This window comes from Pinus tabuliformis, chromosome 8, assembly GCF_031772625.1.
Source record: "Pinus tabuliformis cultivar Carrire ecotype Pingquan chromosome 8, CPIR1, whole genome shotgun sequence".
Taxonomy (NCBI): domain Eukaryota; kingdom Viridiplantae; phylum Streptophyta; class Pinopsida; order Pinales; family Pinaceae; genus Pinus; species Pinus tabuliformis.
In genome coordinates, this window is record NC_142294.1 from 392,876,953 (window position 1) to 392,890,279 (window position 13,327).

Below are 13,327 nucleotides of genomic sequence, written 5' to 3' on the forward strand. Positions count from 1 at the left end.
AAAACCAAGCCCTGCAATGCCAGAGCATTATCCCCATTCAAAAGCAAAGAAGTAGCAAATATAAACGCTAGTGTTCCACAGTCTTGACTGCGCAAACCAATCATTGCCATCTGGAAAATCAAGAAAATAAAGACGATGACCAGTTAAAGAGATGATAGTGACCCTTTTTCTGGCCTTCTTCGGCCGCCTTTCGCCTGGGAGGCTTCATGCTCACACACATAACGAAGAATGTCGACTTCAAAAGCTGCAACGTTGTCCTGCGGTGGAACAAAATTGGACAACCCAGTTCCGGAAATGGGATCTGCCTAAGATTTCCCCCAGTGGCAATTTGATCAGATTTTTTGCATAATAGGGCCAGGTACTTTATGCGCCCTCTACTTTATAACCCATATACAATTTGTGCCCCACCCCTAAACCCTGGAAAACCTTGTTTTACCCACAATTAGGTCATTTTTTTCCTGAGAATATACACATCAATTTCTTCATACGCATACTACGGATGCAAATCCTCATGGGGTACTTTCTCCACTGTGAAATAATTAGGACAAATCTGCCAAAAAAGCTGATGGGCTTCTGGAGATCGTATATGATAACCTAATAGAATTACAGTATTCGTTCCAGAAAGGGCATTCATGGTGGAAATCAAAGGCTCCACAGTATTCTCCAAATAAAAAACATCTGTGACAACAATGAAAGCAAATGGAGGCTTCAGTACCTGAATCTGCTTCTCGTTGTTCCAATAGAGCTGAGAAATCTTCACTCTTCCAACGTCGGATCCCTGTTTTTCGGCCAAGGCGAGGGAGGTCGCCGCCGTGTTTTTCTTCACGTTGCGTTTGAGGGCGAGCAGAATGGGGGCGATGTCGGTCAAGACCACGTTGAGGCCGAGCAGGGCTAGGCCCATTCTGGCGATGCCGCAGCCAGTCCCGAGTTCGATTCCGTGTTTGTTCTTGAATTGGAAGATTTGGGTGTATACGGGATTGGGGTTCGGGGTTGGGGTGAGGAGGCAGCGTTCCACGAATTTCACGACGATGAGGGAGCAGGGCCAGACGGAGGTGCCGACGTGCACAGCAACAACAACTGGCAGACCAAAGAAACAATTAACTCTGAGGCCAAGAGTGACATAAAAGAATGGGAAAAAGTAGTAAAAATATCTTGTGAAAAGAAGGCAACTCAACTGATATTTGGAAAAAGCAGTCACACTTCAAATCAATGGTTGAAAGTGTCTCACCTGATCGAACGGAGCAGGGTAAAAGTGTTGACGATTGTTGATGCATAGGAAGGCCTATCGGCCTAATTATATACAAAATATAAAACTGAATTAAAATAAAGATTATATGCAAAATATAAAACTAAATTAAAATAAGTTAGACATTTAGACATATTATAGCCAATAAACAATTCTAAAATTAAAACATAAATAAATTATATACAAAATATAAAACTAAATAAAAATAAAAATTATATACAAAATATAAAACTAAATTAAAATAAGTTAGACTACAAATAAAGTTTAAAACAAACTAAAAGCAAAAAGCAGTGAAAATATCTTGTGAAAAGAAGGCAACTCAACCGATATTTGGAAAAAGCAGTCACACTTCAAATCAACGGTTGAAAGTGTCTCACCTGATCGAACAGAGCAGGGTAAAAGTGTTGACGATTGTTGATGCATAGGAAGGCGTATCGGCCTAATAACTACACAATTTTCAAGATGAAAATATACCAATAATAATAAAGTTTTAGATAATTATCACATATTCCAATAATATTGTGTATTACAAAATAAAAATATAATTATGTTGATACTTTAAAAAAAATAATTCTTAGAGATAAATATTCATTGTGGAATATAATTAATATTAAGAAAATCCCAACTAAAAACACATCCATATTAATAAAATTTAAAATAACTATCATACATTCCAAAAATTATCATACATATAAGATAAAAACATATTATAAAGATACAACTATATTAACTAGTACTTTTTATATCTTTATAAATAATCTCAATGAAATAAGAATTAATGTTAATAAGCTCATGGGGCTTTGGATTGACCATGAATAGGTGCACTGTTAAGGCACTTCTTGTGATAGGTCACTAGTTCAAATCCTCATGGGTGGTTACCTACCAAAAAAATGTTAAAAAAATATCAACTTAAAAACAAAAAAATAATAATTAGAATTATAATTAATACATAATTACAATGTAATGTGTTATATATATTTTTATTAAAACAGTGGGAAATCATTCATATATATTGTTTTTTAAAAGTATATATATTTTTATATTAAAAATTATATAAAATTTAGATTAATAAAACTTTAATAGTAACACTAAATAAAATTAATATGTATTTATTAAAGTAATGAAAAATAATGAAATAATGATAAAACCAGAGTAAAATTGTATTATTCATTGCTTTTTACTTACAATAAAGTGAAGTGCATGGTATATATGAAAAAACACAACAAAAAAATACAATAAAGATTTAAAGAAAATAAAGAAAAATTAATCAAAGAGGTGGATTTCCCACACTTTTCTAGTAAAGCACTTTTTACTTACAATAAAGTGAAGTGAATCGTATTTTTTAAAAAAAAAAAACACAAAAAAAAACAATAAAGATTTAAAGAAAATAAAAGCGGAAAAATTAAACAAAGAGGTGGATTTCTCACACTTTTCTAGTAAAGCACAATTTCATCTGTAATGTTTTTTTTTTAGGAATTTGATATATATATATATATATATTTTTTTTTAATTTTGATTAATTTTTTTTTTCAAAACTTTGACTGAATCGTTTTTTATGGTGTAAATGAATCAGCTTCCATCCAAAATTTAAAATTCTCATATTTGATAGTTGTAACTCAAACTCCCAAAAATGTCCCCCACATTTGTCAGGGATTTTATATCTTTTTTCAAAACTTTGACTAAATCGTTTTTATGGTGGAAATGAATCAGCACCATCAAAAACTTAAGCTACACCCAAAATCTAAAATCCTAATACTTGACAGTTGTAACCCAAACTTCCAAAAATATACATCACATTTTATCAAAATCTTACCAGAAATTCCATTATTTTATAAAAGAAATAGTAAAATATAAATTCTAAAGTGAATAGATAAATAAATAAATTCCATATTAAGTTTTGTTATTTATTCATTTTTCAATAAAGCAACCTATTTGAATCTTCTTCATATTGTATACTGTAATTTTAACCTTTTAACACTGTAAATCCACTATGGAAATACTCCTTTTAACACTGTAAATCCACTATGGAAATACTCGGCACGGTACAGACTAAACACATTTCATGTGAAAATCCTTCTAAAATTCAGCAGAAAACAATGTGGATGCCAAGCCGGCTTCACCTTCTCATGAGGAAACCAAATCTGAAAAAGCTGACAATAAAGCTCTTACTGTTCACGCTGATGAACAGACCTCAAAATCTGAAGCTCAGACCACTGGAGAGGAAGTTAACAGTTGGCCTGGTACGACTACTTCATTTAAACTACGGAAGCCTTTCATGTCATTTGAATCGCCACAATGGCGGCCCAAAGGATTGATCACAGAACTCAGAATTAGAAAGGACTCAGAATTAGAAAGAGGCATTGATACCCCTTGCTTTCTTCCATATTGGATTGAAGCCTCTGCTTTTGTTTTCCTCCGTGTTTAGCATTGGATTAAAGCCTCTGTTTTTGTTTTCTTTGAACTGTAAGAGGCCAACCATCTTGCATTAATTTATTTTCATTTTAATGGCTGTTTCGCTAAGCTGTTTGAAGTTTTAGAGACAGGGGTCTATTATGTGCAGTAAATATATTTTTAGCTATGTTCAAACAAATCAAAGAATGGAGGTTGTTGTAGTTCAGAACAAAGACGCTGAAAATCACAGTATGGTATCTACAGAATGTGCCTCCTACTTACAAGCTATACCTGTATTTGATTCAGAATATTGATTTTTGTAACAGCTTCTAAGGTGCGCAAGTACAAGAAATTGCTTACAATTTTCATTCAATTGGCATATGTCTTCAATATGGCCTCTGTAAAATTCAACCACTGTTAAGCTGGTGAAATAGATTGTTGTGTAGCAATTTGAATTTTGAAGTACAAAAAAGTGATGCTGATAATTTTTTTTATTTAGATTTGGGTTCCAGTTATCTTTGTGAAAGAGTTTCTTTACATTATGGTTATCAAATTCTGCCAAACTGTTAAAAAAAAAATAGAAACTAAATTTAGGCTCTGGCTATTTTTGTGAAAAAAATTGCTCTTTATATCATAGTTCCAAATTCAGTCAATTTTTTAAAAAAATTCAAAAAATTGTCAATTGGTTAGATTCAATGAAATTGGTAAAAAAGATTTTGAAAATTTGTCAATTGGATAGATTAGGCAGAATTATGGATGAATTTTGATGAGAGTTTTCCAAATATTTGAAATTTGTTTAGCTCTAGGGTTAGTTTAACTGGTCAAGTCCCTGTTACTAAATCACCTCTGGGATAAAGAGGTCACACATTGAATTCCCTATATACTCTAAGAGTTAGGCTCTATGGTTGAGCCAACAGAAAGTGATCCTTTTTGGAAAATCCGTCGGATACAATTATTCTAAACTGTGAAGCTTGGTAGTGGATTGGAATGTCTAGTGAATTGGGTTTCTCATTGTAAAATAACCTAAGTCACCGGATTCGTCCTAAACCCCCTGCGAATCCCGAATCCGGCGAATCTGACACGATTCGGTCCGGATTCGTGTCCAAATCACAAGACACGTCGTGTCCATTTCGGACACGTCGTGTCTGAGGGCATGTCGCAATTTTCAAAAGCGTGTCGCGATTTTAGGACACATGTCCGGTTTCCAGGACTCGCTAAGCTCAGCGCGGGAATGCAAAGGGCGTGTTTGCTCATTAAAATTGTCATTTGGCAAGTGATTTGTGCTGTTGGCAAGTGATTTGTGCTGTTGGAGCAAGGAGTAAAGCATTTTGGCAGCTTCATGATCAAGTCTAGGCCTTAGTATTGATATGCTATTCATGGTAATGTTAAATTCTTAAAGTAAAAGTGAGATCACTTTTACTTAAATTTTTAACATTACCATGAAATAACTCAGGATGTTTGAGAATGGTTCCGGCCTCATTGGATTTCATATGGAGAAAGTAGAATTTTAGATTTCATTCAAAATCCATCAGACTTATCAGTTTTTCAAGATTTTAGGATTGGGGGATTGCAATGTTTCCATTGAATTTTGTCATGTATTAGGGTATGGAACTCGTATTTAATAAAGAGCACCAAACCAAGAGCTTCTGAATATGTCGCTCCCGCTCCCCACTTTCGCTCCCGCTCCCAAGTAACACTGTTCCTGATGATATGGGTCTGGACACCACTGTTGAGTTGGCATTGGCCAACATGGATCTCAATGATCCAGTGCTAGAGCCTGTTAGATTTGATGACTTAGAGGGGTCAACCTCCATACCAGCAGATGCAAAGGCGACTATGGATACAGCGGAGTAGGAGGATGTAGAGGAGAGCAGTGGGGACCATGATGATTGGGGCAATGATGTTGATTTATATTTTCTATTTCTATTTGCCATTGGCATTGCACCAACACTACCTATGTAACACATTTTGATTTGATGATTTAATGAGAAAACTACAGTTGTCAGTGTGTTTATCTTACTATCTTATAGTTGTAAGTTGTCTTTCAGTGATGAATTATGAATCATGATTTAAATTTTTAATAGATTTATCATTTATGTGACCAGTACCACTGACATTTATTTGAATTTTGTATGTACTATGCATGCTAATAGCTATAGATAAAATCTATGTTTGAAATCAATAAATTTGTATCATTAATTAAAATTTGTGTAAGAAATATGATAATATCTAATTTTTAATATATATGTATATTTTTTAAATATATATATATTTTAATAAAATAATGTATAATGTGTCCTAACGTGCTCTGTTCCGGGGGTCAGCATGTCAGAATCCAACACCCCGTGTCAGGTGACTTAGAAAATAACTATTAAGCAGACTGTTTTTGATACTTTTCAAATTCCCTTCTGTGATGAGATAAATGCTTGCTCCCAGGAGAAATGCTATAATCCCTTTTCGAGCTTATGCTCCTGGATTGAAAGCCAATGCCCAACTCTTGATCTGCCTCCGCTCAGTCCCTTCTCGTGCTTATGCTCCTGGTTTGAAAACCAATGCCTAACTCTTCGATCTGCTTACCTTTATTCTTTACTTAGAGAAGGTTCGTAACCTGGTGAGTAATGAATGAATAATAGTTAAAATGGAAGGGGCGAATTTGTGAGGCCAGCGTTACTGATTTGTCTGGCCACTCAAATAGTTAGATTTGAAATATTCATAACATAGATGGGAGGAGAACTTTACCTGAGCTATGTTAAAGGTGCTTTTTTCTTTTCTCTGTTCTGGTAAGGAAAAGTGTGATGTTTTTATCAAATCTATGAACAGGAACAGAGTGATGTCTTTATCAAATCTAAGAAGTTTTCTTCTTTACTGTTTCAGTTTCCTTACTTTCAGTTTTGATTCTTTCTCACTCTCATTTTTTAGGGAGGAATCTTTCCGGAAGAAATAAATTTTCTGATATCAATGAGGATTTCTGGTAATTTCCAGAAAAATGATGAGAGGTAGTTATCGTGTATGATAACTTCTAGATTAAACCATTTTCAAATTTGTCAAAAAAAAATTGACAATCAATATGGCAAATCAAAGTTAAGGTGAAAACAATTTATATTTTCAACATTTTTGAACAGTAGAGGAAAGAGGATTTTGAATCCAATGGTTGCATCTGTTCTATGTAACTGTGATTTTGTGCCAAGACTGCTTCTCATACGAATTAAACCAGCTGTTTTATATTTTGAAGGGTTTGGCTAGTGTGTTATTTTGTAACAAATTTCGAAGAGTCTGGTAACTCGGTTATTTTGTACCAACCACCAAGGTTTAAGTCCTGTATAAATAGGGCTGGCTTCATGTAATCGGGGCCAATAACAAGGCATCCGTATATTTGGCCTGAACATTGTGCGTCATGCAGATTTCTGCCCAGAATCATAATCGGCATGATTGAACCATGAGCGTGTGGGCCATTCAGAATTCCACCAGGTTAAAATCATGAAAGTCAAGTGAAAGTATTTGCCAGTGCTTGCTTCGAATTATTATTTTATTTTCATTTCTTTCCGTAAAACTGAGCGTGACAACTCTTTATTTGCAGCTTTACTACGAATCAGTTAAAGGACGCCAATTTAGGTCCAAGAACGAAGTGCTCAGTTTTCTGAAGACGCGGAAACGAAGATCTAAAACAACATCTGAAGGAAAAGATGGAGATGAAACTAAAGATTTGTCTGGAATACCATCTGAATTTGATTCCAGTGCTTCAAATATTGATGGAACTTCCCTGGAAGCGGGAAAACATCATAAAGGAAGGCCTGAAATGAACCCTGAAAGAGAAATCGGAGATGAAACTAAAGATTTGTCAGGAGCAACATCTGAATTTTATTCCAGTGCTACAAATGTTGGTAGAATTTCTCTGGACGGTGAGAAAGCGTTCTAAAGGAAGGCCTAAAATGAACCCTGGAAGAGAAATCGGAGGTAAAACTAAAGATTTGTCTGGAAAAGCATCTCGATGTTGTACCAGTGTTACATTGGTGGATTTTTTCTGGAGACAGAAACGCTGAATGAGCGCAGGGCTAAAATGAACTCTTACGGACACTTTCGAAATGAAACAAAAGGTTTGTCGAGGACAACATTTGACATCAATTTCAGGGGTAATAAATAATGGTGGCATTTCACCATATGGTGTTACTTCTCCCTATTTGGTATCATCCCCTTCCCATATTATGCTATCCCCCATGTTAGGCGCCCGAGTCATCACCTTCGTACTTTGGCGTCCAACCTGGGCGTGTTTAACTGACGAGTTGGCGGATGAGTCAACGGGAACGTTTCACTGATGAGTTGGGTGGGTGCGCACATAACCGACGAGCGGATGGGCTCATTTAATTGACGAGCTATGGTGGGTGCGTTTAATTGACGCGTTGGAGCGAGCGCACATAATCGACAAGCCAGGGGCGCGAAAAATGACCAAGTGTTGGGCACGTGCAAACGAGTTGGTTTATAAGCGGAGGTCGTTAGGCGATGGGTTGACGTAAACAGGCCGGCGTGAACAATGGGCCAATGTGAACGGGTGAGAGTCGACGCAATATTGTGTTGGAGAAGTGTGAGTCATGGGTCGGCTTGACATGAGCTGAGCCCTCACCCATGGCCAAGGCAAAGTATATTTCGGGTAGAGGCACCACTGCAAAGAACAACAAGTGAACAACAAAACACAATGCAAACAGAGCGTCGAATGAAGGTTGGGCAGAGATGAGCCCATGGGTCGTGTGGTTCTGAACGCACCAGAGAGTTGGGCGGGTCACTGTAGGTGGGTGGGTCGACCCGACATAACTCAGGGTGAGCGCGGACAGGCAGAGTGCGGTGATCGCAAGTGGGTGGGTCTGCATGGGTTTGCACGACGGCGAGTTCGGACATGCAAGGCACAGTGACAGTGGGTGGGTGGGTCTGCATGGAGGTCTGCACGGTGGATAGGCCGCAGGTAGGTAATGCGGGCCGCACGATGGGTGGGCCGAGCTGAATGAGGGCGGCTGCGGTTGGGTCGTGTAGTAGGCCGACTGACCAGGCAACACACCTGGGACTGTAACTTTTATGAAACGGGTTGAGTTTGTCTCCCCGAGAAAAATTGTAAATTAAAGATTTTACATAAACTGAGTTATTACATAAAGAATGTGTCTTTTGCATTGAAATGATGTTGTCATTGTTTTAGTTAAGTAATTTTGCACTTCACTGTTTAATAATGGTGAATGATGAAGTAGGCGTAGTCTGGAAAATGTAAAAGAAACTAATGGGTTGAGTCATTTAGCCGGTGCCACACGTAGCTCAATTCGGGAAAAAAGAATTGGGGCCATGACAGATGGTATCAAAGCCAGTGCAACAACAAAATGTAGAGACTAAGTATGTATGCAGTGTGAAGTTTTTGAAAAGAAATCTTGAATACATAGTTTGAGGTTTCTCAACTTGGAAGTTCATGGCAAAACTATCCAAGCTTTGGTGGACACAGGTGCCACACACAACTTTATGACGATGAGATTGGCAAGAGAAGTTGGGTGGAAAATTGTTCCAACTAATGTGGAAGTCAAGGCAGTGAACTCGAAGGCTAAAGTGTCGAGATTGATGGATAAAGTGCCAATTCGAATAAGAGACTGGCAGGGTTGATTGGACTTCACGATGATGGAGATGAACGACTTTGATATGATATTGGGCAGGATTTTCTGAAAGGCAATAAGGTGATTACTATCCCATTTTGCAATGAGATTATGTTGATTGGAGGCTCACGAACTTGGACTTTGCCAACTCATAAGCAAAGGAAGGAAGTGAAGGTGCAACGTGTTTCTGCACTAAGCTTGAGGAAGGCGATGCGGGATTCAGAAGTGGAGACATATGAGACAGTGATCAAGGGAGTTGAAAGCGATGATGGAGTGGGGACACATGTTCGAGCTGAGATTTCCAATGTTTTGGACAAGTATGCAGATTTGATGCCTAGTGAGCTACCGAAGACACTTCCACCAAGGCGTGCAGTGGACCATAGCATTGAACTAGAGTCAGGGAAACAACCTTCGAAAAAAGTTCCTTATCATTTATCAGGGCCGGAATTGGAGGAGTTGAAACGAAAATTGAAGGACTTGGCTGATGCAGGTTTCATATGACCTTCAAGGTCCCCATATGGTGCTCCAGTATTGTTCCAGCAGAAGATAGATACAAATGAGCTATGTATGTGCTATGACTATCATGCTCTCAACAAGCAAACGATAAAGCACAGATATCCTTTGCCACTTGCTGCAAATTGCTTCGATAAGCTTGCGAAAGCCGAGTGTTTACCAAGCTATACTTGAGGCATGGTTACTATCATGTGTGGATAGCGGAAGGAGATGAGAAAAAAATTGCGATTGTGACAAGGTATGGAAGTTTTGATTTCCTTGTTATGCCTTCCGGGTTGTGTAACACTCCTGCTAGGTTTTGCACTTTGATGAACGATGTACTACATCCATATTTGGATTTGTTCGTAGTAGTATACTTGGATGATATCGTGATATACAATGATAACATGGAGGATCTGTTGTAACGGCTACAACCACCCTCCAAAATTTTGTCTTAGCCTTGTTATGGAGCCTCCCTTCCAACCTTCATAGCAGCTTGCCTTGCTTCGTCAAGTTCACTAGCTTTAGTGTCTTTCTTGCACAAAGGCAACCTCTCGGTCATAGCTTGATCCATTCCCCTCACAGGTTGTTCACCCGGACTTGGTCCAGTTGCAGGTTGAGCAACTTCCCCTTGAAAATTGCGCATTTCTAGAGGGCAACCAACATTCCCTCCAGAAATTGTGCAATCCTCTCTGGCAGCCTGCTAGGCTCTAGGGTTGCGCAATCCTGCCAGCTAAAACTCCTAGCAGGATTTGTGCAAATTTTCCCAGCAGAGGTTGTTCAACACAGAATTTGCGCAAATCTGGGCAGCAGTCAGTTGCTCTGCCCAGAAATTGTGCAAATCTCCTGGGCAGTCAACCCAGCTCCCAGCCAGAAATGCGCATTTCCTTCAAGAAGTCGAGTAGTGTCTTGCATATGCAGCTGAGTTGATTGGTTCCCTCAGGGACCAAGCAAAAATGACTTGCATGCATGGGCTGCTTCTCCTAAGGCAACATGCAAATGCATCCCTTGTTTTAGGGATCTATGTTTAGCAGTTGGAGGTTACATGCAAGGATCATTCCTCCCACCAAGTGTTACTTCCTCTGGATTCCTGGCATGCGCGTCACAACCTCGATGTTGTCGAAATTCATCAACCAGATGCTGCAGAGCTCATTCCTCACATCAACCTTGCAGCTCTGACATCCCACATCACATCTAAGAGAAGTTGGCACATTTAGCTCAATTGTTTTGGGGTAAGCCCGCTTCCCATGCCTTGTGTTGCATTTCTGTCACTTTTTGTGTTTTCGCTTGTGGGAGTATTGTTTGCTTGATTTATTTGAACGCTTGTTGTCGTTTACATGTATACTAGCTTGTCCTAACTTTGTTTCAGTTTTCGTTGCTATCTCACAGTTGTCGCATGCATAAAACTGTTTTGCACGGACATTCGCCCAACCAGCGAACTGCCTCACTCACATGCGTGTTGATCTGTTTGTTAAATATTTCATTCATGTTTTGCATGCACTATCAATCACTTCTGCTATCACTTAGTGTCTCCATGCATTTATTGTCTTAGTTGCTTTCAGTTGCTCATCAGCGAGTTGAAGCAACTTTGGCCCGGACTCTACCTTCACCAAGGATGCATTGCACAATCTGGGGAAGGAAGGCTCACCTTCCTCTCCAGATTTGCACATTCCTTCATAGCACTGGCCTCTAGGACTGTTTTGCGCATTTCTGGAGGATAGTGGCTGCTTGGCCCAAGAAATTGCGCAAATTTCTCCCTAGGCCAGCGATCTTTCCCAACTGGAATTGTGCATTGCACAATCCCAACAGTCAGCAGCCAGACTGGACTGTGCATTGCGCATTTCCAATAGTCAGTTAATCTCCCAGCAACCCAGACTATGCCTTGTGTAATCTTGGTAGTCGATCTCCCGACCTCCCAGCTGAAATTGCACAACCTTCATGATCATTCACCTAGGTATGTTGCAAGTCAGTTCTCATGTTCATTTTGGTTTTCCACTGACAGATTACTTGCCATGAGTGTTGCCATGTTTCCAGATATCGCAGATGTTCACCTGCCTCTCAACAGTACATGTACAATGGTTTCAAGGAGAGCAGAGACGAAGACACCATTCAGGGCACACTTGGGGATGCAGTTGATCAAATGTCTATGGATTTGCCTACCCACAAAGACATCAAGCTGTTCGTAGACAAGGACATCAAGACATGACAACAGTAGCATCACAACAAGCATCATCATGAACAACAGCTGAAGATAGCGTACCAAATGCAATGAATGCAAGAAGCGGGTAGGCAGAACAAGGTTGCAAGCTCAAGCAGGTCCATTGATGATGAAAGCAACTTTGGATACTCTAGCTATGAAGTGACAACACGACATGAAGATCGCACGAATGCAGAAGATGGAACAAAGAAGGAGTTGCATGTGCTGAAGCAACAACTTAGGAAGAACATGAGGCTGCACAGACAGATGAATGAGTTTCAACAAGAACAGGAAAAGTAGTGGCCGCAACATGCACTCATGGATGAAACTGCGCCCGTACAAGTTGAAGATCCATTCTAGCAGCTGACACAGAGCAGACATGGTGAGAAGTGTTGTTAATCGCATGCAAAGGATTCAACATTATGCATATCGCTAAGCACGCACATGCAATCCAACCCAATCAACACACTCACCAAGGCGAAGACAAGAAGCAAGTCCAACTAGAGCTGAACATGTACTTTGGCAAGTTGATGTGCATGATCACTAGCACACACTTGAAGATCAACACGGACACTATGCATCAGTGTGTTGCTAGTTCAGCCGCACCTAAGAAGACCATGCACATATTAGCAGACGAGTTGGATGAAAGAGCCGAACCAATGCACCGGTTGCAATGGAGGCAAAAGTTCACTTCAACAAGATGTCACCATGAGGTGCATGCACACCATCACGGACGACCAAGCTTGGCATCAATACACCACCTTCACCATCATAAGCATGTCAAAGAGTTGGTCTCATCACAACAGATCGAGTGTCAGTGATGTCTTGCAAGGGTTGCTCAAGCCATGTTGTCTCACATGAGTACATGTGCATTGTAATGTTGAGTCGTGTCAAGTGTAAGTCAAGTGTCAATAGTTGGATGTAACAATCATAGAGTAGGCAAAGAGTCATGAGGGTAGTTGAACTGTCATAAAAGGGAATGTCAAGGGTCACCCCACCCTTTGCTATAAATAATCCCTCATAACTCATTGTAAGTGATTTTGGTCAGCCAAGCTTCTACTAAGACTATCTTGAAGAAGGCCTGGACAGTATTGTAACGCGCTTTGGCTTCTCCACTGTACGGAGCTGGTGCATCTCTTTGGAGGAGAAGGGAGATGTGGCTGTAACGATCCAGTGTTGACTAGCAGGTTTACATGGATGTATTGTATGATTGTGACTTACACTTCTTTATATAATAAGAGCCAACACATTTTCATGCATATGTTGTTATTGTAGTTACACTGCTCCGGTTTCCTTAATGATATATGTCGTTTAACTTACGTACTTGTGTATGAGCTGATTCACATGCAATTATATGAATCTTGTTGTTAATGTGTTGTA

At 39.1% G+C, this 13,327-nt stretch overlaps 1 pseudogene; it reads right to left on the reverse strand.

The window, feature by feature from the left end:
• Positions 1–442: 442 nt before the first annotated feature.
• On the reverse strand, positions 443–7,064 carry LOC149235742 (uncharacterized; annotated as a pseudogene).
• Between the last annotated feature and the right edge of the window lie 6,263 nt (positions 7,065–13,327).